The sequence below is a fragment of the Alligator sinensis genome, unplaced genomic scaffold, assembly GCF_000455745.1.
Source record: "Alligator sinensis unplaced genomic scaffold, ASM45574v1 scaffold1089_1, whole genome shotgun sequence".
Lineage (NCBI taxonomy): Eukaryota > Metazoa > Chordata > Crocodylia > Alligatoridae > Alligator > Alligator sinensis.
Window position 1 is genome coordinate 1,197,995 of NW_005842030.1, and position 27,309 is coordinate 1,225,303.

General features: G+C 44.3%; 1 long non-coding RNA gene across 4 annotated transcripts in view; it reads right to left on the bottom strand.

Moving 5' to 3' along the window:
* Nucleotides 1-6,996: 6,996 nt before the first annotated feature.
* The window catches only part of LOC112550079, a 50,437-nt gene continuing 30,124 nt past the window's right edge, over nt 6,997-27,309 (bottom strand). For 2 of the 4 annotated variants that reach the window (XR_003093742.1, XR_003093745.1), the window contains exons 2-3: nt 12,066-12,200; nt 6,997-7,147 (exon numbers count right to left, since the gene is read on the bottom strand). This is a non-coding gene — a long non-coding RNA (uncharacterized LOC112550079). Of the gene's footprint in view, nt 7,148-12,065; nt 12,201-13,585; nt 13,682-20,388; nt 20,467-27,309 lie in introns of those variants that run through there. The other 2 variants (XR_003093743.1, XR_003093744.1) reach the window with 2 other exon arrangements.

A 27,309-nucleotide genomic window follows, 5' to 3' on the forward strand; every position in this document is an offset into this window, starting at 1 on the left:
CGTTTCTACCAACCTAGAAATAGATTACAGGAGCCTGAAAAAGGGCAATCAGCGAAGGAAGAAGCATATGTCCTCCCAATAACTGTGTGTATGTGTGAGCCCCTGAATATTAGCTGCAAAAAGTTGGCAGTTCACATTATTATTAAGGAACATTTTGCACTATCAGGTTTAACAAAACCCACTCCCTTGAACCTTGAGCAAGGCAATTTCCTGTGTTAGCTGAGAATGGAGGATGCTTCCTTGAGCCTGGGAACAGGGTCACGCAATTTAGACTTGGATGTCTTGCTTTCAAGGCAGCTGCATCCGAAGTCAATGGGCAAAGTCAATTCTCTCAATTTTGACAGCAGAATCAGGCTGTATGTGAGAACTGTGCACCTCTCATTTGAAGGATGGAAATGCTATGGTCACTATTTCACACAACACAGGTGTATTGCTCAGTGTCACAGAGCAAATCCAAAGCATACCAGGAGACTCTCTAGCTGCCAAACCCTCCTGCTTCGGAGCCAGACTCCTCCTGATCCGTGTTTCATTCTGTTTCCAAGACTGAGAAAGCCCATTACAAACACACACGGACTTGGCTGGGCTGGCTTTCATATTTCAAGCTGGGTGGAATGCAAAATAAAATTAAAATTAAACACACAGCAAAAGGGAATAAAAAAAGGAGATAATAAAAATCTAATTTCACTTTAAACAGCCTCATTGCTGAAACCAGGAGGAAAACATATAAGTGTTTTATTGAGATTTTAAGAAATTAGCTTAACAATGGCCCTCTAACTCACAACTTCTCCAGCCCAGCCAGGCTGTTTCAGTACTGGTATTTCAGCTGAGGCTGCCTCTGCTGGTGTCATGAGCCAGCCGTTATGCTGCAGCAGGAGCTGGGCACAGCGGAGAAGAGAGACAGGTACAAGGCCTCATTTTGCTCCTCTGCAGCCTGTCGCTCACAATTGCTTTGGGTATTTCCATGCATGTTTTTAAATGCAATGAGAACATGACCAACATGCAGTTGACCAATGCTGCTCTAAAGAAAGGGTTAACCCCAATTTCCCTTGCCAGCGGTCTATATGGCAATTTAAAAAGAGCATATGGAAGCTGGAGTGAGGGTCAATGTGTGAGCTTAGAAATGGGACAGAAAGCCATTACCCTTTAACTTGCACAATGTTAGGGTCATACGCATCTCTATGTTAAAGGATAGAATCAGAGTTCATTCACCTCTTCTGCAGCCTTATTGCAACCCACCTCTTTCTCATGCCAACAGAGGCATGAGCTCCTCACCCACCTCTATACCTTTCTAGACCCCCTCCACTGGGACCCTGAGATCAGCAGCACTCTCTGGACTGATGCAGCTGTCACAGACTCGTGCTGAGCGTCCCAACCATGTCCGAATAAGCAGGGACTTGTGCTTTCTGGTCCTCATCCCGGGACCTCCTCCAGGATAACAGCCCTGTGCAATGAGACAGTTCTGGAACTGGTGCCAAAGCCCTTAGGTTTTTCTCACCCCAACTAATCCCCCTGCGAGAAGCTGACAGTACTCAGTTGACAGAGTAACAGCTGGAGGGAGCCCAGGCAAAGAATGAGAAATGAAAGGGGCAGGATCCTAGGAAAGGTTCAGGTGCTATGCGAGTGGCTTCTCCAAAGGTGGATGAATCATGTATGGTCCCCTGGCACCTCACTCAGCTGGGGCTGGGGCTTCCCTTCCTGCACAAGCATGCATGGTTTGGCCTTTCCACAGGGCAACTGGCACAGCCCCTGCCCCCTGTATTTACCTGGTGGGCCATATCAGGAAGGATAATCTGCCTGGCGGGGGTGTTTGAGGAGCATGGGTTCTGCCATAAGCTTTGGCTTCTCTGTGTCTTTCACAAATGCCATCAGGGTCAATTTTGTTAAGGCATTTAGATGCCTAAGTACCTTCACAAATCTGAGTCCTTGCCTCACCTTCTTTGCCTGCAAACAACCCCCATCATGTCTGGTCTTCCTTACAGGCGTGTATCCCATGGGGAATGAACAGACGGGTAAAGCACAGGTACCGCACCTGAGCTGCTCTGTAGGTGACCTGTGGCACAGGGCTGAGATCCTGTTGGAGGGGGTAGATAAGGGATCGGGAATGCATCTCTGTCAGGTGGGAAGGGGCGGGGGCGAATTCAGGGTTATGTTCCCCAAAATGTCTATACTTAAAGCATGCCAGGAACTGCTGTGTTGCCTCTCTTCTCCCCAGTGACTATTCCTCCCTGCCTGCCAGTCGAGAGCAGGGAAAAAAAGAGCAGACTGCCCATCCCCTCCATAGTCCATGAATGCAAACAGCTGCTCATAGTCCCCAACTGCCTCAGGAACCACTCCAGCCTCCAAGGCCCCTACTGGTACATCAAAGAGGCTGAGGGAAGCTATAGAAGAGATGAGCAGGCCAGCTGCGTGGGTGGTGGACACCTGGTGTGCTTGGAGAGAAGCACTGGCACAGCTGGTCCTGGGCTGCAGAGTAGTTAGGGGTGGTGCCAGATAAGAAAGCTTTAGGCTGCCATGGAGGGAAGGTAGGAGGTAGGGAAGGGGTTAGGGCTATGATAGCTGGGGAGACTTAAGACTGAGCATAGATGTTGGGGAAGGGAGCAGGGAAGTGTTGTGATGGGGAGAGCCAGTGCAGCTCACCAAGGAGGTCAGAGATAAAGGATGGTTGTTGGGCTGCTCAGCCACATGCTGCTCCTCCTCCTCCTCCCACTGTGCCTTCCTTCCTGGGACCCAGCACAGGGAGCAGAGAGGCTGGCTCAACTCTTGAGAGATCAGGGGCCTTTGTACATGCCACACAACTGGATTTTAAAGCAGCTCAAATGCCCTTCTGCACCGCTTTAATGGTGTTGCTGTTTGCACGCTCGGCGGTGTATTCTGCTTTAATGGCACCGCTGTTTGCACGCTTGACGGCGTGCTCTGCTTTAAATGACTTTGGTACGTAGCAAGATAAAACACCTCCGAGGTGTTTTAGGTTGCTACCTAACAAAGTGTGACAGCGCATGGGGTGCTGGAAGCCAACGTGCTCAGGGCTCGGTGGGCCCCGCACAGCTCAGGGGCTGTGGGACCGGTGGCAGCCCATGCATGCAGGCTCCGCTGAAGGAAAAAAAAAGGTGGCGAGCCTGATCTTTTTTTTTCCCCTTCCCCAGAGCCTGCCTGCCTGTCTAAGCTGTGCAGGGGCCCGATGCTTCCCTCCGTGGCTGTGGCTCCCCCTGGGACCGCCCGGGCCAGGAGCCAGTGGGCAGGTGCTGCCTGGGGGTCCCCACGCAGCTCAGGGACCACTCGGTCTGCCAGCAGTTTGCCGCTCCTGCTGCCAAAGAGGCAGGTAAGGATCGGGCCCCCACCCTTGTGTACATGCTACAGGGGTTTAGTTCGGTTTAATTCTCCCTAAATCGAAGCGGTGTTTTTCAAAAACCCACTGTTTCAATTTAGGGAGTACTAAACCAAATTAACCTCCTGTGGCGTATACAAGCATCCCAGACGAGCAAGTACAGGCTAGTGACTGCTGCTGGCCCCGAGTTCAGCCAGAAGCTGAGAATGAGGTGGAGATGCCGGTGGGTATGACACGGCTGGGCTGTAAGGTGCCAGACACTTGGCAGCCCTGGGAAGGAGTCAATAATGATTGGTGTCATTGAAAGCAAGAGGACAGAGTGCTTTGTAAGCAGCTTGCAACCACCAAAAGAAAACCACCCCCAGCATTTAGGAGACAAGATTGCAGCTCCATGCAAAGGAAACTAAGTCAATATTATCTTTTAATAACAAATCCAAAAGTAGGCAATCTGTCCCAAAGAGCGAGCCAACAGAACGCATGGGCTGCAGGAATATGACAGACCAAGAGGCCTCAGCTGAACAAATTAGCATGTGCAAATATTTGGGCTGATGAGCTTGACAGAAATTTAAATGACAGAGGTTGCATAAGCCGGCAGTCACAAACTTGAGCTACCTTAAAAAAAAAACATGTTTCTTATGCTTAGCAGAAGGGATGTTCTTGGAGTGTGAGAAACAGCCCCATTTGCTCTCCCTCTCTCTCCTGATGGATCTTGGTTTAAAAAGCAGCTGTCAGGCAAGTGTGATTAAAGCTTTTTTGTTTTATTATTATTTTTTTGGACGCAGACAGCACAACTCCAGGAGAGCATCGCTTGCACAAAGTATGATGCAACCCGACCTAGGAGCAGTGCAAGACAAAAGCATGGTGTTTATGGAGTGCTGACACACTGCTCTGTGGCTGTGGGTCTTGAGCTTCAAGTTAAAAAAAACCCAAAAACTTGAAGTTACGGTACCCTGACTCATTGGAGGTTTATACAACTCTCTCCTAATTAGCGCTCATGTCTACAAGAGACACTACTGCGCAGTAGCACTGATGGGCACTAACCATGATGCAACACTACTGCACGATAGTAACGAGCTACTGCACAATAGCTCATTGCTACTGCACAGTAGTGTCTGAAAAAAACATGCGGGGATGGTACTGTGCAGTAATGCTGGATAGTGCACAGCCATTTAGTATTTGCTTATGCAAGTTACTTATTCTTTTGGAGGGAGTACATAAGGGATCAGGAATGCACCCCTGTTGGGTGGGGGCGGGGAATTCAGGGTTCTGTTCCCCCAAATTTCTATACTTAAAGCATGCCAGGAACTGCTGTGTTGCCTCTTGTCTCCCTAGTGACTATTCCTCCCTGCCTGCCAGTCAGTAAGTACTTATGCAAGTACTAAATGACTGTGCAGTAACAACTGTGCAGTCCGCCACTCATGTAGACGAGGCCAGTGTGTGGGAACAATGAGGAGATAATGTTCTAGGGAACACACCGTACAGGAGGAACCTGTATTCACTAATGCACAGCCACCAACATTTACATGGGAATTATATTTTCCATCCAGAAAGGATGTGAGAATCTGTCCAAGGAAAAAGCATTTGCTTCATTTCCTTTCTTTCTTGCTATGCTTAAGTTCAGTCCTCCCCTCTCAGAGATAAAGCATTAGAGAAACCAGGCCATGCTTTATATGATCTCCCTGAAAAGAAGTTTGGTGTTGTCATCAAAGTCAAGGGAACTGAAAAAAAAGGCCAAAGGCTGAGGCACACCCAAGTTTTTGCACCTAAATTTGTAAAGCTGGTAAACACTGGCCTTTGCCTGCTAAATATGAAATAAGCAGGAACAAGTGCAGCTTTGGTTTTTATTGCTCAACTGTACTGCTAGCAGCACTGTGAAGTGATGCCATGTCTTTTTCTCTATGGTAGAGCAAAGGGCAGCCCATGAGCACACACTCCATTTTTCAGGATTTTGCCCTACTCTTATTGAATATGGTGGGATTTGAAAATTAAATCCAAATCCCTGCCACCATGCCCAAACAGGTGCTAAACACTGCATAGTTCAGACACAAAGGCCTGGTTGCTACCCCAAGGAGCATGTGATCTAGTGTGAGCATGAAGGTCTGAACAGTGGAAGGGATTTCAGCAAAGGAGAAGAATTACCAGGGTCAGTGGCCATTGTCCTCCATACCCGACTCTGCATGGAAAAGAACTGGGGAGGAGTCCTATGTGCAGTTCCAGCTGCAGGGAGGCAGCAGTACAACTGACAAAGTCCAGGGCATGAGTTTTATTCTGGGTTCCTTGGCCAACATGCTAGACAAGCCTCACTGAGTCATTTCAACTCCCTTGGCATGTCTACACGTGCATTTACGCTGGTTTAAATTTACTGTGTAGTAATTTACTCTGCAGTAAATGGGAATAGGCCAGCGTCTACATATGCAGGTAGTAAAGTGCATGAACACTGTGGTGTGTGGACTGACTTGGGACTAAAGTTAGTCCCAAGTCAGTTCACATACATGCAGTGTTACTGCGCAGTAAGGCATGTACACTTTAGGCAGTAACTGATTGGGTGTAAATTAGATACCTGCATAATGCAGGTATCAAACTTACGCTCAAGTTGGTGTAATTCACCATATTTACTACGCAGTATGGGCATGCATGTGTAGATGTGCGCCTGTACTGCGCAATAATTTGGGTTATTGTGCAGTAAATGCGCACATGCAGACGTGGCCCCTGTGTCTTTCTTTTAGAATAGAACATAAGCTCTGGGACAGAGAATGTATTATACTGTGTGACTTTGCAATGCCTAACTAAATGCAAACATGATCTTGGATGAATCTTCTAGCAAATACCAGGGTACGTACAATAAATAAATTAGAGTCTCCCAGTCCAGTGCCAGAGTTTGCATGTGTACATGCAGAGACATGTGGAGGATTTGGCCCTTTCAGAGCAGATGATGTTTGTGCCCTGAGCAAGTGGCTAGCCTTGCTTTTTGCTAGCCTGCTCCTTTTGCAGCCCCTTGTTTCTGGCAAGACGCAGGAATAGCTGACGGAGAAGACGATGCAGAACAAAGGGAGGCAGAGCGTTGCATAAACAACTTTTCAAAAGAGGAGAAATATAAACCTGCTCCATTCTGAGTAACAGCGAGACTACTGCAGAGGTCAGAGGAGCCAGGGCAGTAAAACGCTTCTTAAAATGTGTGCGCTGCTGTTGAATTGCTTTGCCCTTGTCCCCCTGGCTTCCAAGGGAATTGTATTCAATCTCGAGTTTTATGAAGACCAGCCCCACACAGCTTTGCTCTTCAGCATTTCTGGCTGGAGCTTGCAAGGCTGTTGAGGTGGTCTTTAAAGATTTTAAAGGAGTTTCACTTTAGCGCTATTTGTGTGCAATTCTTTTTTAACCATGGAAGATCTGCAAGGTTTTATGCCTTTGCTCCCCACCGCTTTCTCAGATTATGGGCAGGCCCATTATCCACTGATTTTGTCTCCAGCAGGTAAGTGAGACCTCTAGAATGAGGTTTGAAAACTGATGGCTGATGGCCCTGTTGGCATCTCTGGATACACTTTCCCATCCAGGAAATTTGCAAATCAAGTTTCGTTTCAGTTGAATCCTATGCGAGGATGCCATTTTATGAAAGGACAGCAAAGTGCTGAAGGAATCTGTATGACAGTAGATTTGAAGAATAAAGCTCTTTTTATTATATAGCAGTTTCTTTTCTCTCTCTCAGTCAGCACCGTACTTGCTTGTATACTACCAGCAGCAAGGCCTGTCTCTTACTATGTGTTTGGACTGTGCCCAGCAGCAGAATGAGATCTTCATCCTTATTAAGGTTTCTAGGTGCCAAAGCTATATGAATAAATAAATAATTTAATTAAAATAACATTCCTTTAGTGCCTAAATTAGGCAAAGTGCTACCATTTTAAAATTAAGTTGGTGCTTGAAGTAAACCTTTATTCAATAAAGCTGTTTAACAGTACTTAAAATTAACCACAGGTTTAAGTTCCCAAATTTAGGTGTGGCCCTGAATTGGATTTTACATTTGGCTCTTTTTGGTGTAAAAAAAATGATATAATTCAAGAATCAGAGTAAAGATTTCCTTCAAATAACATCAAAATAGTTACTAAAGAAATATTCCCCCGTGATATACCTTAATATTTGCAGCTCTAAGAATAATAAGGGTAATTGAATATAATTAAAGGGAATACCCAAAATAACCTAAGATCCTAAATAATGAGAAATAAAATGAATTTTAATACATTTTTCATTTGAAAAATCACTATCCAAACCAATTGAAATACCAAAAATAAGCATTACAGTACAATGAAACATAAAATGTATTTTTTTGCCAAAATAAAAAATCCATGACTTTTAAAAATCTAATGGTTATTCAGAAAAGAGATAATGAAATGCATCTGTATATAGCTTCGTTTTCCAATTGTCTGTGTTATTTCCTGTGTTTCTGTGGTCTATCTATATTCAATATGATTTTTAGGAGGGTTTTTTTTGCGGTGGGGAAGGCAGGAGAACAAAACTCATGGAATTATTTCGCCTTTCAATTAGTGGGCTGCAGTCATCTTATCAGCTTCTGATAACTTCTATAGAAATAATGGGTCTAAGTGAGATATTTATTTATAAGCAAATATTGTATTCTTTAGATACGCAGTTCCTGGAATATCTAAAGAGATCGTCCGCATGACTGTGCATTAGGTAACTGAAAGATGTAAATATTCTAAATGGAATGGAAAGATTTCCACATTCAAATGTTAACACGGTAATTACCATATTCAAAACTATATTTACTAACATTGTGTGTTCCTCATAAAATGAAGGAAAATAAAAGCCCCTATTATAATGCCTCCTCTTGAAGCTGATACTCTAGGGTGATGAGCATGATACTAAATATCTTGGTGAATTCTTTAACATGCTCCTCAGCTCTGGGAAAAACCGAACAGTGAACCAAAGAACCAACTTGCAGAAAATCCATCAAGCAATTTACAACATATTAAATATTTTTACTCTGTTCAGTAAATGTTTCCCTCTAAACAGGACAGGCAATAAATTATCTTAGAGACCTTTGAGCAGCTTCAAGTATTAAATGCAAAGAGCCAGATCTGACTTAGAGTTCTAGGCTCAGATTCAACAAATCACTTAGTTCCCTGTTCAGGAAGGTATTTAAGCTTGTGGACAGTTGTACTGATGCCAAAGGGACTGTACTTGAGTTAGGTGAGTACACACTGAAAATTAATCACGTCCTTACATGCCTTCCTAAATTGGGACTGTATAGTCTAATCTAATCTAGTCCGGAGCATGTGTGGCAGGTCCTAGAATGCAGTTCTCCACCTTGTTCTTCTAGGCTGGGGACAGAAGTGACACATAAAACTGGTTCAAGTGACCAGAAACTGGTTTAAACCTGTAACAGTACAGAAGCTCAGTGCACATAAACCAGTTTGAAAATGGCCAAAACTAGTTTATGGTAAACCTGGTTCAATGTAGTATCAGACTTAAGTGATTTAGGTCAAACCGGTTTATGGAACTTCTGTCCCCAGACACTTTCCTGGTTCAAATTAAATCACAGTCCCTCAACATCCCAGGATGATTTGCAGCCCTGGGCTGGTCTGCTCAAGCAGAGCTGGGCTGGCCCTACCCCTCTGCTCCCCAGCCAGAGCAATGAGGGCTGGATGACAAGGGGGTGGGGTGGGAAACCCGGCTGGTTTGCCTGGGGGTGGGCAGAGCAGTCCCTGTCAGACTTTTTCCTGCTGGAGTGGAGGGGGCAGGGGTAAGGGGCAGCAGGCTCAGGCAGATGGGAGTCGGTGGGGACTAACACTCCCTGCCTCACCTCTCCCACCAGCAAAGGACCCCAGCTGGGGTCTGCCAGCTTTTCCCACCTGGCTGGCAGATCCTGCCTGGGGCCCCGTGCCAGCCCGGTTGGGGAAAAGCCATCAGACCCCAGGCTTGGGTCCCTGCAGGCCATGGGGGGGGGGGGGGGGGTGCCCAATCACACTCAGCAGCCTACTGGGCCCTGGATCCAACCCCTCTCAGCTCACCTTCCCTCCAGCCTTCCTGCTACTACCAAAGGGAAGGGAGGGCTCGCTCTAGTGCTCCCAACTTCTGGTCTGAGCCACTGCAGGCACGTGGGTGCATTTCCAGAATCAAAAGTGAATGTCTGTTCACTTGCTTACTGGTTCAATCTACGCATGTTAAACTAACCTGCAAAGAGTGAATCAATTCAGGCTTGGGCTTTTTGATTGTCTGTACTTAGCCCCAGAATTAGCCCCAGAATTAGGTGGTAATAGCTGTGACCTGCTATCTCCACAGGTTGTCCCCATCTTAAAAGCTTCAGCATGTTGTCCACCTTCCCATGCAAGTCAGTCATACAAGATTCCTTCCACTCCCGACAAGTTACAAATGTTGTTCTTGGCTTGACAGAGGTTGGATCCAAGCACATCATTCCTACACACACCAGCCCCCACTTTGGTTCAACAGGAGCTATCTGTGTACTGCAGAATCAGGCACCTATGGCTGCAGAAGACTGCATGGTTCTCCCATGCCACGGCTTTATTCACATAAGTTTGAATTCAACTTTCGTTTCATTTTTATGGCATGACGTTTGCTAAAAAGAAACATGCAAACGGCCTCATTTCCTGTGATGTGGCCCATACAGCAAAACACCTCCCATGGCTCCATCAGCAACTGAGGGCAAGATGTGAACTGGGAAGAGGTCTAAATGGTAGGTTACAAAGCCTGCCTCCTCCCACCATTAGCTGCCCGCTCCATGAAAAGTGAAATGTATGTGGCAACACAGCTGGCAGTAGTAATCAGAGGGAAACATACAGCATTGATTAGTCTCACGCCTGCAATATCCAATGCACTTTCCTCCTCAAGCGTAATCAGGTATTTTAATGCTACGATGAGTGGCATTAAAAAGGAAGATGATTTTATCTGACTTTATGGCTGTAAGGCAAGATGCTTTCTTATCCCTGAAGTGTAGCAGAATGATGAGACAAGCTCCATGCAATGAAGAGATCTATAGACGTGGACCCAAGAGAATCATGGGCCCCCAGACTTTCAGCCACCCCATCCAGGATCAGACTGCAGGACAAAACCTCCAGAGATTGCACTCCTCGCTGCATTTAATTAGAGACTCTGGCCTCAACGTGTCTGCTGTAAAAGCCACTTCATCTATACAGGTGCAGATCCCAGGGCTGCAATCGATATCCCTGCAGGACTGGCACTGAGCTGGAGAGAACCTCTCCTCCTCTAGGCAGTTACACTTCCTGTAGCTGTCTCACTGCATATCTGAGTTGGGGCCTCAGCAGTGCTTTGGACCAGCCAACGTCCTCTGTACTGAAGATGATTCGATCCTATGTGGAACAATTTCCTGCACATCTAAGCAGATGAAAATGCGCTAGAGAGCTGCAGGCAGGAGTAACAGTGAAGTACTAATTCATGCCTAAAGAAGCAAGGAATGTGGATTGAAGGCTGAAAACCTACACTGTTATGCTGCTGTGATTTAATTCGAATAGCCTTTGGGCTCCAGGCTGGATGAGTGGCACAGGGCTGGTCCTTGGACAGGATCCCTTGCAGGGCCCCACAGGTCTGGATCAGGCCCCCTCCCACCTTGGCTTGGCCCCACGCATCTGGATCGTACTCTAATCCAGTGTGCAGGGCCACGCTATCCAGGCCACCAGATTCTCCACTGGTCTAGAAATTTGGCAGTGACAGAGCGCTGGGAGGAGTCATTACCACTCGCCTGCTTCCAAATTTCCAGACCCGGGCAGAAGACACAGCTCTGCAGGCCGGATCTGGCCCATGGGCTGCGGATTGGGTACCCCTGATTTAGAATAAATGCACATACATTTGACAGCCATGGCCCCAAACCTGAGTGTGAAGATTTGAAACCTTCTTTAGGCCAGTTCAGTAACATTCTTCCTCTCCCTCTGTTTTCTTTTGATCTTGTTATGCCTTGGCCTTAACGAAGGGGTCTAAGAAGAAGGTGCCTTATCACCTGTAATCCAGGGGTAGTACAGGGGTTTTCAACCTTTTTTAGTTGGTGTACCCCTGGCGGCTGGTTGAGAAGCAGGGAGTTCCCTGGCCAGTCGATGAAAGCGGGGCGGAATAGGGGAAGGGGATCCCCGGCAGCTGACTGACAAGCGGGGGCAATGTCCCCCGTGCACAGCAGCAGCAAGACTGGAAGTGCCAGTGACAAAACCAGAAGTGCTGCCAGTGAAACCGGAAGTGCCCCTGCTTCTCCGCACCACTGCCACATACCCCTGGGGTCTTCCCAAGTACCCCCAGGGGTATGCATACCCTTGCTATAACAGTCAAATGATGAACCATGACAAGAGGAATAGCAGATGAAGCTACAATAAAAAACCCAAATATTTAATCTGGGTCTGATTTTGGTTTTGGTGGAGATTGCATCTCCCCTAGTTCTGGATTCTGGCAGGCATTGGGTTTATACTACTGTAGTTGAATTCCCATTGCAGTAGTATTTAATGAAAGTAACAATCACCACAGAAAGCTCGCTGGTTCAATTCACATTGCTAATAATTCTCTTATTGCTGACCTGATAGTCCATAACATTTCTGATTACCAATTGTCATTCAGACTGTTGTGGAAATGCATCCAATTTCAAAGTTTCAATGATGTGGAATTAGCAAACAGATAGGAAGGAATTGTCTTCTGATTCACAGGCACAGAAGTATAACAATAAAGCTTAGGAATCTCAAAGCACATAAACAGAGATTAATTCAGCATAACTCACTTGCACACATCCTCTTTTAGATACTTAAGCATCTTATTCTACTAACAGAGCCACATAGGCAGGCCCGTACACAGTAGGCAATTCTCCTGTTTTTCCATGTAGAATCTATTCAGTCTGTGCCCCTTACTCCTCCAGCTGAAAGAAAAAAAAAACTATCTAAACACCATGGGAAGTTGAAAACCTTTATAAACACTTTGCTCAAGATGTTACTAGAAAAAAGAGAATCCTTCGCTCAACCTGTAGGGCTGAACTTTAACCACAAGACCACTTCTTCCCTTTCTAGAGCTGGCAACCTCCAGTAGGACAGTGCCTCTTATGCTTGCCAGACTCAACTCTTTTTTTTTTTGTCTCCCGAGTTGCTAAAATGTGCATCTCCTATGGTTTGGATACAGTCTGCTTATCAAATGCAAATCACATTCCTCTGCTAGAGGACAGTGCTGTGCCTGCCACAAGGAAGGCAGACAGACTCCCTTTCTGTTTCCAGAGTCACACAGCACTTATCCACATGGTTCTCATTGCCTTCCAAATACTGAATATACACGCATGAGGCAAAGTTATGGAAATACTGTCTTTTATTGTATCGTTAGTTTTGTTTTCAGACAACAGAAAGTGATTCTTTATTTTCGATATTTAAACTGAGTCCATGTAATGGTTATGTGCATGTGAAAGTGATGCCTATGATGGTGATACTGCAGCATTTTGGACCATATCTGTACAAAATTATAGGGTGCGTCCAGACGAGCGCAGCTGTGCGGTATGTGGTGCTGCAAACATGTCTGTAGTGCCAACTTACCACATTGTTGGGTGTTCTCCACTTTGCTAGGGCGTGCTGCCCATGCGTACACTGCTCTAGTTTTTTTTTCTCTGCAGGTTTTTTTGACTCCTGGATACCCATGGAAAAAAACCCAACAGAGCAGCATGTACATGGGCAGTGCGCACTGCTGAAAAGTGGAGCCGGGTCACCTGACGCCACGCTAAAGCTGCCAGCCAGGGCCTGTCTGGCAGGATCACTGCCGCTGAAGCCCTGGGAGACCCCCAAGAACCCAGGTAAAGGTGCCAAGGTCAGTACAGTGCTGGCCCTGGCCTCCCCTATTGCCCCTGGGGTAACTTGCTGCATGCCAAAGCATGTGTGGCACAGGCATTCCCCAGGAATAAGTAGCTGCAGCGCCAGGTGAACCACTGCTACTTATCGCTGGGGAACCAAACGTCCATGGTCATCTGGACATGGGCGTCAGGGTTTTTAATTTATTTAACCATAGTGGTTAGAGCAGGGCTTTTTGATGGAGGATGCCTGAGTTCTACTCCTGACTCTGCCCCTGATTGCTGAAAATCATTTCCCCCCCCCAGATTCAGCCTTCCCATGTGTAAAATGGAAACAATCCTTATTCACAGGACTGCTTTGAGCTTTAGCTGTGGTTTGTAAAGTACCCTGATATCTCAGGGTGCAAATACAGAATATTTTCTAGGACACGTGCAGCTTGCCAGTTTTTCTACGAGTCCAAATTTGGAAATATACCTACCTTATCAATATTCTTGCTGTTACCAATGGGTCACAGTGTTTGTGTGTCAAGACATGTTTATAGAAGAATGTAGGGTACAGTAATTGGGACTTCTCCTCTCATTCATCCCAGTGCAAATCACAAGTCAACTCCACTAAACAAAGGGTGATATATCAGGGTGAGACTGTTGTGGGGACTACGCAAAGCATATCTAGTGAGTCCAGTTGCTACAAAGCAAGCGCTGCTAAAGGATATTATCTGTTCTACCTTGCTACTCAAAGCCCCATGCAATTCATTTTTGATTAAGAGCTGCATGTTTTAGCAGAGCCCCCATAAGAATTCACGAAGAGCAAGTCACGCCTGATCAACATGACTTCTTTCTATGACAAGAAGACGGGCTCTGTGGATAAGGAAGAACAGCTGATGTTTGATTTTGGCAAGGCTTTTGACATGGTCTTCCATGACATTTCTTATTAGTAAACTAAGGAAATATGATCTAGATCAACAGGGGCCAACCTTTTTGGCAGGTGTGCCAGAAATTGGCTCCACGCCATCCCCAAATGTCACTCCAATCCCCATTGGCTGCTCGGCTTTGGGCTTCCTGTCCTGTCTGCCTTTGTGGTGCCTGTCTCATGCCCATCTCACTTGTGGTACACGTGCTGTAGGCTGGTCACTTCAGTCTAGATGAAAGTACTAGAAGGTGGACACATAACTGGTTGGATATCATATTCAACAAGTAGTCATCAAGGGCTGACAACATGTAATTGCAAGCAGGTAAAAAGGGGTCTGTCTTAGGTCTGCTGTTATTTAATACCTTTATTAATGATTTGGAGAATGAGACTGAGGGCACACTTAGCAAATTTTCAGATGACACCAAGTTGGGTGGAGGGACTTTCCAGAGGATAGGCTTAGGATTCAGAATGACTTTGATAAACTGGAGAAATGGTCTGAAACTAATTAGATAAAATCGAAAGAGGACATGTGCAACATCCTGACTGAGAAGCAGGCTCACAAGCACAAATACAGGCTGGGAAATTAATGGGTAGGTTGCAATACTGAGGGAAAGGGCCAAGGGGTTACAGTGGAGAACAGCAGGAATATAAGCCAACAGTGTAGTCTTCTTGGACAAAAAAAAGTAGCCAGCGGCATATTTGGCTTTATAAATAGGACTGTCACTTGCAAGTGATGCTTCTGCTCTATTCAGCACTGGTGAGGCCTTACCTGGAGCACTGTTTTCAGTTCTGGCCCCAGACCAAGATCGATGTGGGAAAATTAGAAAAAATCCAGCATAGAGCAACAAAATGATGAGAAGTCTGAGAAACATGACTTGTGAAAAAAAAGCTGAAAGAACTGGAATTACCCAGTCTGGAGAAGAATGACTGAGAAAGGATTTAACATCACTCTCCAAATACCTAAAGAGCAATTACAAAGAGGATGAAGATAGTCAATGGTATGTGGACCCAGGGGACAGGGCAGGAGCCCTGGACTTAAACTGTGGGAAGGGAAATTTGGGGTGGATTGTAGAAAGAACTTTCCCTTTATGAAGGTGATTAATTGTTGACAAAGGCTACCCAGAGACGTTGGAGAATTTCCCTCCTTGGAAGTGTTTAGAAGCAGGTTAGACAAACACTTGAATGGAATGGCATGGGTTGGACTAGATGACCTCCTGAGATCCTTTCCAACCCTAATTTTCTATGATGCTATGAATGGTTTCACCAAGGATGATCCTGCCTGGAGCAGGTACCGAATGACTGATGAGGTCCCTTTTAGCCCCATCTTCCTATGATTCTATGTCTATATAGCAACTGCACTTATCAAGTCTCTAGTCCTAAAAAACACTTAGGTACTTCCATAAATCCTGCTGACTTCCACAAGACTGCTCAAGGTCAAGGAAGCTCATGATGGAGAGATTTTCTGGATCCAGATGCATATGCAGTATGATAGCCAAGGGCTTCAGCAGAGAGCAGCTCTCTAAAGGTGCAGACAGAAGTGAGAATTTTTGGCTAACCTGGACCCTGAAAGTGCTTTACAGCTGTGACCAAACACACATGCACAGCTGCAGAGCACTTTAAAAGAGTCCAATCCCACAAAAAGCTAAACCCTCATTAAATGAGGGTTCAGATGAAGGTGCTCTTAAGTGGAGTGCCTTCACTAACATGTCTGCACGTGCTGGGAGCAGGGCTCAGCTGACATAGCCCAGCAGTGTTCCCAGTGCTGTTTCCAAAATGGGAGGAAGGAAAGGGGCTCGTTTCAGGGGTTGCCAAGCCAGCGCTGGAGGGTGGGGCAGGTGGATTAGAGGTTCCCCAAGGTGGGAGGTCCAATCCCCCGCCCCCCCCCACACACACACACACATACCAGTGCATCTGGGGAAACCCCAGAATGGACCTCAATCCCCTGCCTTCCCTCCCACCCATCCTGAGGCAGCACGGGAGCTTGGAGAGTGGGGGCAGGGCTAGGGGACAGATACTTCAGACATGCAGCTTCTCTCCCCAGATCAGCTGCAACTGGATCTTAATCAACCACCCTCCTGACCCAACAAGCAAATGATCTAACTCATGGCGCTTTTTCTGAAGTGCCATGAGTTAGACCTGGGAGTTGCATTTCTGCCTGCATCTTAATAGAAGTCGCATCCCAATGTAAGCTTGATAATGGGAGAATATTTACACAGTGTGGTGCTAAACTATATTTTCTACATGGAGCACAGCTAAGTATTCAAATTGGAGGGAAAACTGTTCTTCCTAAATGCTTTCTCTCCTCTTTGGCAGAGGCTAAGGCAGCACATATCACAGCCTCCTCAAAATGCATCTGTTATTGATTGCAGATAACGCACAAATCACCTTCATTTTGTCAATGACAGTTTGCAAACAAACAAAGAAACAAACAAACAACTGCACTTAGGTATTTGTTAATCATTTCCTCTGGCTTGTATACTGGAGTTTTTAGTAATAATACGCTTGTGTTAATTCTTTATGTCAACACCCTGCGGAGACTGTGGGGGTGGGGAGCTAATCTTTTCTAGATCCAAATGCTTGGGACAGAATAAAACAAGGGATTACAAAACAAGTGTGACGTGAACAGTTTGCCTGCGTTGAAAAGCCTCATCTTTCCTTCGAGCCTTGCAATGGCCACAGTTTGGCATGCTACTTCTCTGTCTTCTGGGGTGTCTTATAGTTTTGTATGATATAAATTTCCAGTCTCTTTCATGCAGTATTAATAGCAGCAATAGAGTCAGTTTCCATGACTAGATATGACACAAGAAGCTAAGGACTTCTACTTTGCTGCAAGAGTTAAGCATGCAAAGACATGGCAATTTCAAGTATCTAATCTTCCCCTAGAAGTGAGGAAACCTTGCACATGTATATAACGAGGCCTGGAAGAAACGAATTACTTGTCCTGGCTCCCACACCTATCAAACCACTTCTTCTGTGATTCGGGGGTTTGTGTGATGACCTTTTGGTGGAAAGGTTGCAAGCTCAAGTCTAAGCATTGGCCCAGAGATGCCATTGGGGCTGTATGTGCTTGGTGGGCAGAAAACTGGCTGGAGCACTTGGCTCAAAGCGTACTAATCAATGGTTCAATATCTATTTGGCAGCCAGGGGTCAGTCCTGGTGTTGGTTTTGTTCAATGTCTTTATCAATGACCTGGCAGATGGCATAGAGTGCACCTTCAGCAAGTTTGCAGATCACACTAAGCTGGGGGGAGTACTAGATATGCTGGATGGTAGGCTAGGATTCAGAGTGGCCTAGACAAATTGGAGGATTGGCCCAAAAGAAATATCATGAAGTTCAACAAGGACAAGTGCAAAGTCCTGCACTTAGGACAGAACAATCCCATGCACTGGTAGAGGCTGGAGGCTGACTGGCTGGGCAGCAGCTCTGCAGAAAAGGACCTGGGGGTTACAGTGGACAATAAGATGGGTATGAGCCAACAGTGTGTCCTTGTTGCCAAGAAGGCAATGGCATATTGGGCTGCATTGGTAGGTGTGTTGCCAGCAGGTCAAGGGAAGTGATTATTCCCCTCTATTCAGCACTGGTGAGGCCATATCTGGAGTAATGTGAAAATGGTGAGAGGGTTAGGGTGCATGACTTATGAGGAAAGACTGAGGGAATTGGGCTTATTTAGTCTACAAAACAGGAGACCAAGAGGGGATTTAATAGCAGCCTTCAACTACCGGAAGAGGAGTTCGAAAGAGGATGGAGCTGGACTGTTCTCAGTGGTGGCAGATGACAGAACAAGGAGCAGTGGTCTCAAGTTGCAAAAAGGGAAGTTTAGGTTAGATATTAGGAAAAACTTCCTCACTAGGAGGGCAGTAAAGCACTGGAACAGGTTACTCCGAGAGGTTGTGGACTCTTCATCCTTGGAGGTTTTTAAGACCTAGCTAGACAAAGCCCTGGCTGGAATGATATCGTTGGGGCTGGGCCTGCTTTGAGCAGGGGGGTGGAGTAGATGTGACCTCCTGAAGTCCCTGCCAACCCTCATTTTCTATGATTATATGAAACCCCCAAGATATTTATTGTTCTTGATTCTATTACAAGACTTTTCAAACTTTTTTGAGGGGGCTGCTGAATTTTCAGCACATACACATCTATTTCCTTTAGCAGGATTTTTCTTTTATTAAATTTCTGCCAAACCTCTTTTTAAATTGTACAACAGATATGTTTCCAGCAGATAAGAAGCATCATATTCTGACCAGGCCCATTTTTTTAAAAGCAGGATGTAGTTCTTTTGGTGCTAAGTTCTGATTTCTGGAAGCAAAGGCATCAAGACAATACATGCCAAAGAGAAACATTTTGCAGGTGAGTGAAGGCTGGAAAACTTCATCAAAATATGTTTAGATACCGAAGCCTAAATCGCCTTCTGTGTACATGGCTTGTTATCCCCAAGTTAAGAGGAAGATGGAATCAGCATACATAATATCTACTCCTGTAGATTCAGGCAGGAAAACTGCATCTCACAGTGATTATCATTTGCTTTCAGCCCTTTCTTTCATTCTCTCCCCTCTCCTTCCCTGACAACGGCAAATGGGGCACAAAGAAATGGAGACGAACAGAGGTTAGTCCTTCAGTACAGAAGCCCCTGAAGTTCGAAGCGGGACATTAAAAGGACTGACATTGAAGAAGGGAAGCAGTCTTAACTTGCTCCATGCCAGGTTTAGCAGCTCAACAAATGTCCAGCTTTGTGGAGGAGGAAGGGGAAAAAAAGAAGTGAGAGAAAGAGGAGGAGACATCCAAGAGCTTTTGCTACCCGCACTTCATCTCTCACTGTTCCTCAGGCTACTTTCTTCTTTACTGTCCTTCCTTTACCTGTCTCTGCTTTCACAATTTTACTTCAATTAAGAAAAAAGGGCAGGTGGTGAGACAAACTGGCAAAGGCTTAACTACCATTAATTGGGAGACTTCTAAAGAAAAACATGATTAAAATGTATATAATGGGGGTACCAACATGGTACATGCTCTTGGCGGCAAAATATATTATGTTTTGAAAGTCCAATATTTGCTACTGATGGAGCATTTTATGTACAGATCTCAGAGCACCCTGTAAAGCTGGGCAAGCACCCTTATCACCAGTCTCCAGAGTAGGAAGTTGAAGAATGGAGAGTGTGAGTGTCCAGGTTGAACAGCGAGACAGTGGTAAGGTGGGGAGTAGGTGCCAGTAGCCTTAACTTTCAGCCCCATGGCTCTATTCCTTGGACAACAAAGGCAGAAAGCCAACAAGCCCCGCTTTACCTTTTGTCTTTCTAATTTCTACCTATTTACATTCTCACTGACACCCTGCCAAACTTTTAGCTTCTCTCATTTCTTGGAGTCTCAGACCAGCAGAGACTCCCTATGCGTGAAGGATGACTGCGCCCAAAAGCTTGCTAAGAATTTTTTCCCAACTACTCAGTGGGTTTAATAAAAGACATCACATCTACCCAAAAACCTTGCCTGCCTGTGTCCTTAGACCAACACGGCTGCAACCAAAAACCCAGAAAGCCAACAATAAATTCAACTTAGGTTCATGTGAGGCTGGCACAGAGGCAGGTGTCAGAAAATCCACTGGAAAGCCAGGAGACAGCAGTTGATTATGTCTTCAGCCTCCCAACACCAGTGGGGAGTCAATAAGGGATGGCATGGGCCATTTAAAAGAAATACATAAGTAAATAAAACACAGTGGTAGCTAATGGAGAAATTGCCAACTTGCTGCACAGCATCTTCCCATTAAATCTTGCTGGGCTGTGCTTCTGAACCACTTGCAAACACAGGACAATAACCACAGCCCACCTACCTACAAGCTAATGCAAACAGCACAGGCATCTACCACTCAAAACGTATAAACCTCCATATCTAGTGTACTTAAACATGCATATGTTTCAATGGACAGACAAGGATAATAGTGGTAATATAGTACAAATAATCATTTGGATGTGATGAGCAGATACTGCCATTCTGACAACCCTGAGACCATTACATATTATTCAACAGTTTTAGTAGGTACACTCTATATTGAAGTTCACAAAGTATAGAGATAATGAGTCTGCCCCACTCTGCATGTGATTATCTCTCATTCTCTCTTCATTATGAAGGGGAGCCACGGAATAAGATCTCTTGCCACATCTGCTGCTTTTATTATGCTGGATGCCAGCACCCCCGACGTTCGGAAGAATTAAAAAATGGAAAATTTAATTAAAGCACACTAAGCCTAATTACTTCCCCGTGTGCCTCTATGGTGCTTTGGGGGACAGAATTCAAAGTACTTCAAACCCCTAGATCTGCTTGGGAACTATAATCACTAGACCTTCTGCTAAGTAGAAAAGTGGAATTGGCTCTACTCAAATGGACTACCTTTTGTTTCCGTCCAGAAATGCGAGGTACTCCACGTTGCGCTCCATGTGGATCTCGGTCACAAGATCCTGCTGGGGCCAAGAACTGAGGAGGATTCAAAGGAATAGGCAATATTGATATGAAAAATGAGAGTATCCAAAGGTAACTTAAGAGCTTTTGAACACACAGAAACATTCAAGCTTTGTCTGATGTGGGTGGGGAGGAAACTTTCCATGAGGGCAACTTATTCCATAACAGTTACCAGTTTCTAACTTATTCCAGTACTGGCCACTGTCAAAGTTATAGTATTGACCAGATGGACCAACTGATCTGATCCAGGGTGGCGGTATCTCTAATCATGCATAATTTAATATCAGAAGATGGCAGTGAGTTGTCTACAGCCATGCCATCTTATCCTGGGACCTAACATTATCTCATAAACTGAGCACCACAAAACCGAATCAGGATTCAAATAGCAAACATCCAAGAACCATCAACAATCATTTGTTCATGAAGCTGTCTTCATGGGCTTTGTTCTTCTCTCTCTCAAAAAAAAAGTAGCAATCAGTATCACCCAGGATGGATTAAAAGGCTATCAAAGTTATGCCTTTTGGTTAAAAGACTTAAAGTCGATATAGGAGGACTTTGGAAACATAAGCACAGCTTGAAGGAATGTTTCAAGCCAAGAGCAGAATCACAAAATCCAAGGGCTGGAAGGGATTTCAGGGGTCACCTAGTCCAACCCTCTGTATGAACAGACAAAGGAATGGCCAAGATGGATGAAAAGGATTGAAAGGAAAAAAAAAAGCGAGAGCAGAAATGTAAATGGGGAAATGCTATTCAAAGATATTGATGTGAAGATGAGGAGTCTGAATGTCATTAGGAAGCGGAGAGGTAAGACAATGAAAGGAGAAGACAATAGAGAAGATGTGGTGACAGCAGTGATAGAGGATGGTGCTCTGATCAGCAGACTTGTAGACGGAGTTATTTTAGGTGATGCAAGATATGGAGGAGCTAGAAGAGAGGAAAACGGTACTGGCTGAAGAGTGAAACAATTCATCCTGGGCCAGGGTGATGCTGCCGTTAGAAAAGATGAAACAAGAAGACTTGACGAGATTCTGAATAGTTAGAGGTGAGACTAGAACAGAACAGTTGAAATGGAAATGGGATGGATAGGATAGCGTAATATGTTGCCTTACTTGAAAGGCCAATAAGCTTATAACCAAATCCACCACCCTCACCACAGTGGACTACCCAACCAGAGGCAGGTTTTTCAGCCCTCTATACCACAGCACTTCTTCCATTTATGTCCCTTACGAACACAGACAAAATATCATGGCTTCACATTTGGATTGGATCTTGTGTGGCGGAAAACTTTGTTGTTGTTGTTGTTGTTCCCTTTTTACGCCAAGAGGATATATACTACACTGGGTCACAACAGATTGTTATGTACTTGTTGATCGCTTGACCATTTGTATTATGTCACTATTTGCTCTTGCAGAAATATGTAGCAATATATAGCAAGAGGAATGGTGAGCTGAACAAGCATATTCAGTTATAACTAACAGAATTACTTTGTCCACGATGGGCAAAAGGCTCCTCCTTTGCATGGTAATTCACAGTTTGCTGTTATTACGAGAGTGGTTGCCATACAGCTGTTAGCATTTCCCTGAAAATAGAAAACATTGACTTATTTTAAATCTAGGTCCATGTTCTGATACCCTAAACAACATTGGTGCTTTACTCCAAAAGAGGCTTCAGTCACTTCACAAGGACTTTGTTCATAGAAAAGCAATGGGTGAAATCTTGACCCCAGGAAAATCTATGGAAATTTGGCTACTGAGGTCAAGTTTATACCGCATGTGAATATGGCTATCAAAAGCAGGCAAACAGAGAGAATATTGGGTATAACATTCTGGCATGTAAAAACAGCCTATTTTTTCTTACTAGTGACTACTATACACATTTGGCTGGTTTGTCTGTCAGAGCTGCCATACCGGTGTGCCAACCCAGAGGCAGAACCTTCCTCTTTTAATTGGTAACAAGGCTGTTTGGCAAGGCCTCACACTATTACCCACTTTGTACTACAACTAAAACATGCAATCAAGAACAAAATATGATGCTTCCCACCTCATCATAACAAGACCCCACAAAGCAGTTTGCTTTATCACAGCCCATCTTTCACTTGCCATCAATTTGCTGCAATGAATAAATTACAAAGAGACTGTTTACCACCCTGCACAAACCTCCAGGAGGCCTTCTGCTTGCTTTCCCTAATTCAGATGTCTAAGGTTGATGCTGGACCATCTTTCCTAAGCCCCGTTATCCTGCAGTGATGGGTTGTTAATTCTGAGACACAGATTGCAGAGATCCACAGGGTCCTAGTTATAAGCTCTTGGGTTAGAAACAGACATTGCATTTGTCCCTGGACAAGCTGTGCCTGTGTTTGTCCCAGAACAAAAATGTCCCAGGACTGGTGTGAACACATATCACACTTATAATCAGTGTTTAGTGAGCAGCTGAATGCACTGCAGCTTTGATTCAATGATGCAATCCCAGATAACCATTAAGATGTGCTTTGTGATGTCCTGGGGTAAACGCTGTATGCAAAGGTACCCACTAATAAACTGAGCAAGGACAACTGAGAGCTCCATGGTCCAAGACTGTGTTCATTCTAGAAGTCCAAATGGCTCGTTAAACATGGAGGCATTAATTGCAGCAGGACAGAAAACAGTGAGTGTCAAACTTTCTGAAGAGCCCCAAAGAAAAATCTCAAAACAGAGGGAAGCAGACAACTGGAATTACCCCAGCTGCCCAGTTTGGCACAAGACAGGGGAACAGGATCGGAAAGAATTATATAGGAAACGTGCACAAAGACACAATGCAGCTTGCTCTTCTTATCAAATTAGCACCTTTCGGATCATGTTTCAGTCTCCTGGCAAGTCTCTCCTTGCAATACATTTGATTAGGAATGAATTAATAATAGCAAAAACTTGCCAGAGTTGGTTTTTGTTTTTTCCCAGAGACTACTTAAAATAAAGAAAAGCTATTTGGGAACTTTTTCTAATGGCAGTGCATTAAGCACAGGCAGATGTACAGCAAATACAGAGCTCTTCAAAAACACCACCTGCTACAATGCTGCATCAGTACACAACTCAGGCTAAATTTGCTGTGTCCGTGGTAGTCTGCGCTTTCAATCACATCTCGTGAAGTCGTTGTTTCTTGAGCAGAGGGGACCTGAGGGGGTGAATGAGCTGTTTTATTTTTTAGCATCTGTCCTTATCAACTTAAAGCAACCGAACATCTCACAAGCATGAGAAACACTCCCTAAGTTATTCGGCCCATCTCTCTCCTGGACTCAGTTTTGTTAAGTCAGTTTTGAAATTTCCTAAGGGGTGGGGTTTTGTCCTCTTCCCTGAAAGATTATGCTTTCATTCAGTCTGGCTCATAATTAGAAAACTTTTCCTTGTTTATAATATTGTGTATTTGTAGAGCGTAATAACTACAAACCCTTTGGCTGAATTTAGCTCTCCAAGCTTCTAAAGAAACCCATTAATTCCCTTGTTTTACAGGTGGATTAAGTGATGCACAACGGACTAGTGAAACCCAAAGTGAGAGAGGAAGTCAACAGCAGACCCCGAAACAGTAAAGAAGAGTCCTGCCCTGAGGTTCAGACTGACCACGCTTCTTTCTTTCAACCACGCACGCATAGTTGAAAATAAGACAATCTTAGAAAATCATGCTCAGATACTGGAAAAAAAAAGTCCCACTACCTCCAGCTGCCAAATCCAGTGAAATAAATCAGAGGAAAAAACTGGAAGATAAGCTAACCAACAAGAGAACATGGGACCATTCATCTCTTGTACAAGTTGTTTGCAAAATATCAAAGGCTGTTGCCTATTCATACAAGTGAAAGACCATATCGGACAGAACAAAGCCGTAGGACTGAATGAAAGCAGAGTAGATGCTACTTGATTTGGGTCATGTTTTAGATGAGAGGAGGCTGAGATACATGTTCATGATATTCTGCATGTGCGGATCTGAGAGGGGAGGCCAGACACAGTGAAAGAAGGAACTTTAATGATGCTCTTAAAAATAAAGGTTTGAAATAAAGCTCAACAGTTCTTCATCACCACAAAGCCAGCCCCAAATTAAAGATTTATGGTAAACACGTACACACACAAGAATCACAGTTAAATCCCATCTGTCCCTCACCGTGGACATACATCTGATCCATTTGCTTTTTAAATAGGTTAGTGATACTTCTAGTCCCGTCTCTTGTCTTGGATTTCAGTAGTGATCCCTGTGGGACTTCCATGGTAAGGGCTAAGCAGGAAGAACATATGAGGATTTCAAATATTCTGTGGGCAGCGTGTGCAAAAAGGATTATCTTAATTCTTTTGTTCTGCAGAAATAAGACACTATTACTGTTAATGAAGACGCTAATTAATAGACCCATCTTTTCCTTTTCTGTTTCCATGTTTGCTGTCTGCTGGAACATCACAGCCCTCTTAAGAGGTTACTCTTTTTAAGCACTCGGTCATATGATAATTGTTAATGTTTCTCATTGACTTCATTCACAATTTCAATCAGAGAAAATGCCTGGCCTGGCAAACTGGGCCTTAGAAATTTCTAATTAAGGCTAAATAAGTTTGCATGCTGATTTCAAGGTTGACTACCTTTGCCCATTCACAGAGTATGGACCATATGTAAGTAACAGCAGGACATTCATCACACTGAAAGAGCACATTGCCCCCCTACTTAGACTTGCTGCACTTGTTCTTTTTTCCCCCTAAATGTATTATATTCAATGAGAGAGGCCCTACCCTCAACATTTTATAAAACCAGAAACAATACTTTCCTACTGCTATTCTGCTGGACGGATTCAACCTATATTTATTTCACCATAGAAAATAACAAGCTGTACCAAGGCTGGGGAAGGATTGATGGTTTTCTGTTGCTTCTTCATGATAAGCAACATGCTGAACAACATCTCTTTCTTCCAAGCAACACGCAAGCAAATTGAAAATGTTTTCCATTTAGTCTATCTCCCTCTTTGTGCTTTTCCCTGCACGAACTTGTGTTCTTCCTGCCATCCCAATACTCACGCTTTAGAAAACTTCCATCTCATGGAAAAACTTTGACAACCATCCTCTTTAGGAGCAACACCTCCTTCCTTGAATGCTATGGGTGTTCACAGTGAGAAAAAAAAATCTTTATTCCTTCTTTGTTTCTCCAGGGTTGCCACTTATTCTTTAATCATTCATACAGGTATTTTCATTATCCCTGGTTTCAGTGTCAGACCACAGAGAATCAGAACCTCTACAGCAACTTTTTCAAATCACTGTTCATTTTTGTGAGTACTTCTTCCTAGGAGCAACTCACACGCCATTTTTATACATTCTCCCTTGCATGTGCAAATGAGAAAATGCATATACACATCTATTTGCAAGCAACACTCATGAAAATGGACAATTACATGCCATGGTTCCCTTATTTGTATGCGCGACTGACAGAAGTTACACATTCGGAGATGCTTTTTATTTAAAAAATATCCCCAAAAAACCTTTCCTTCAACTAAAAGAGCAACAGAAAGAAAATTGCACGAAAAGCAACCAAAATGCTAAAAGTAACAAAGAAAAGAATACATAAAAAACCCAACAAAAATGCTAAGTCAAATTCTGCTCTCTCTCGGCTGTAAATCTGAAATAACTCCACTGAATTCTGTGGCAACGTTCCCAATCTACACCATGATAATAAGAAGTTTTTACACCTTGCTCATTTAAATATCGCTTCACTAGATCAACAAAGAAGGAAGCACAGAGACAGTACATGAGCATTAATAATAATAATACTTTCCACACATATGGCTTATGAGAGAGACAGGTGCTAGAAGGCTGGAGCTGAAAAAAAAAATCAAATGGCTCACTCAACATCCTACACCAGTAAAAGGAGAAGCGTCCAACCACTCCTGACTAGAAGTCACCTGCACTCAACCTTTACACTATGCTATTTCTCCAAATAGAACTGATCTCCTTCATAAACTCTATAATGAATTGGAAAGATATGCTGTAGATTAAAGGACCAAGACTCTGGAAGAAGCTAAAAAACGGTTTATGCTCCCAGCAATCCATTCCATGATTTCCACTGAGCTCAGGGCATGAAGTGACAACACTTGGGTGTCTATTTGGTAGAGACGAGGACTTGTGGACATGATGAACAAAACCAGCACCAGTTTCTAAATTGTGCATCACTGCTATGATCCACACGATGTGGGGCACAAGAGTGGATCATAGGTGGTTGTACATCAGTCCATGAATCAAAAGCAAAAGTCAGCAATGATTTCAAAGCTGCCTACAGATTCCGAGGCCTGTATGGTTAACACATGAAGAACTGGTACCAAATGCTTAAAGTATCTGAACATTACTTCATACATGCACAAGAGCAACGACAGACTGCTGTAGCGCCCTTCAGTTCTGAGGCTTGTATCCCAAAATAGAGGATGGGATCTAGACTTTGCAGCCAGGCCCACCAATCCTGACATCATAATGATGATTACAACACCCATACAATTCCCTCTGAAAACCACATCTTTCCGTTCTACGTGATGGAAATACATATATAAAAAAATATAAAAAACAGACCTTCTTCTTTAACAAATTACCTCCATAGTGACTCTTTCCATCCCATCACTTTCCACTCTAGTCAGAGACCAATTCTCAGGAATTCAGATGTCTACAGGAGATGGTTTAAACAAACCCAGGAAATGTGCTAGCAAAGGGAAGAATCCTGAATAATTCCCAAAGTCCCTTTGCTCGCCCTCTACACACAAGATACACAAAAAGGAACATTGTTGAGGTTTTTTTTTTTTAATCTTTCTAGCATTCTAGACACAAGAGTAGCTTTGTGATTGCGAACCACTTTGTGCTCTGTTGTGCTCCT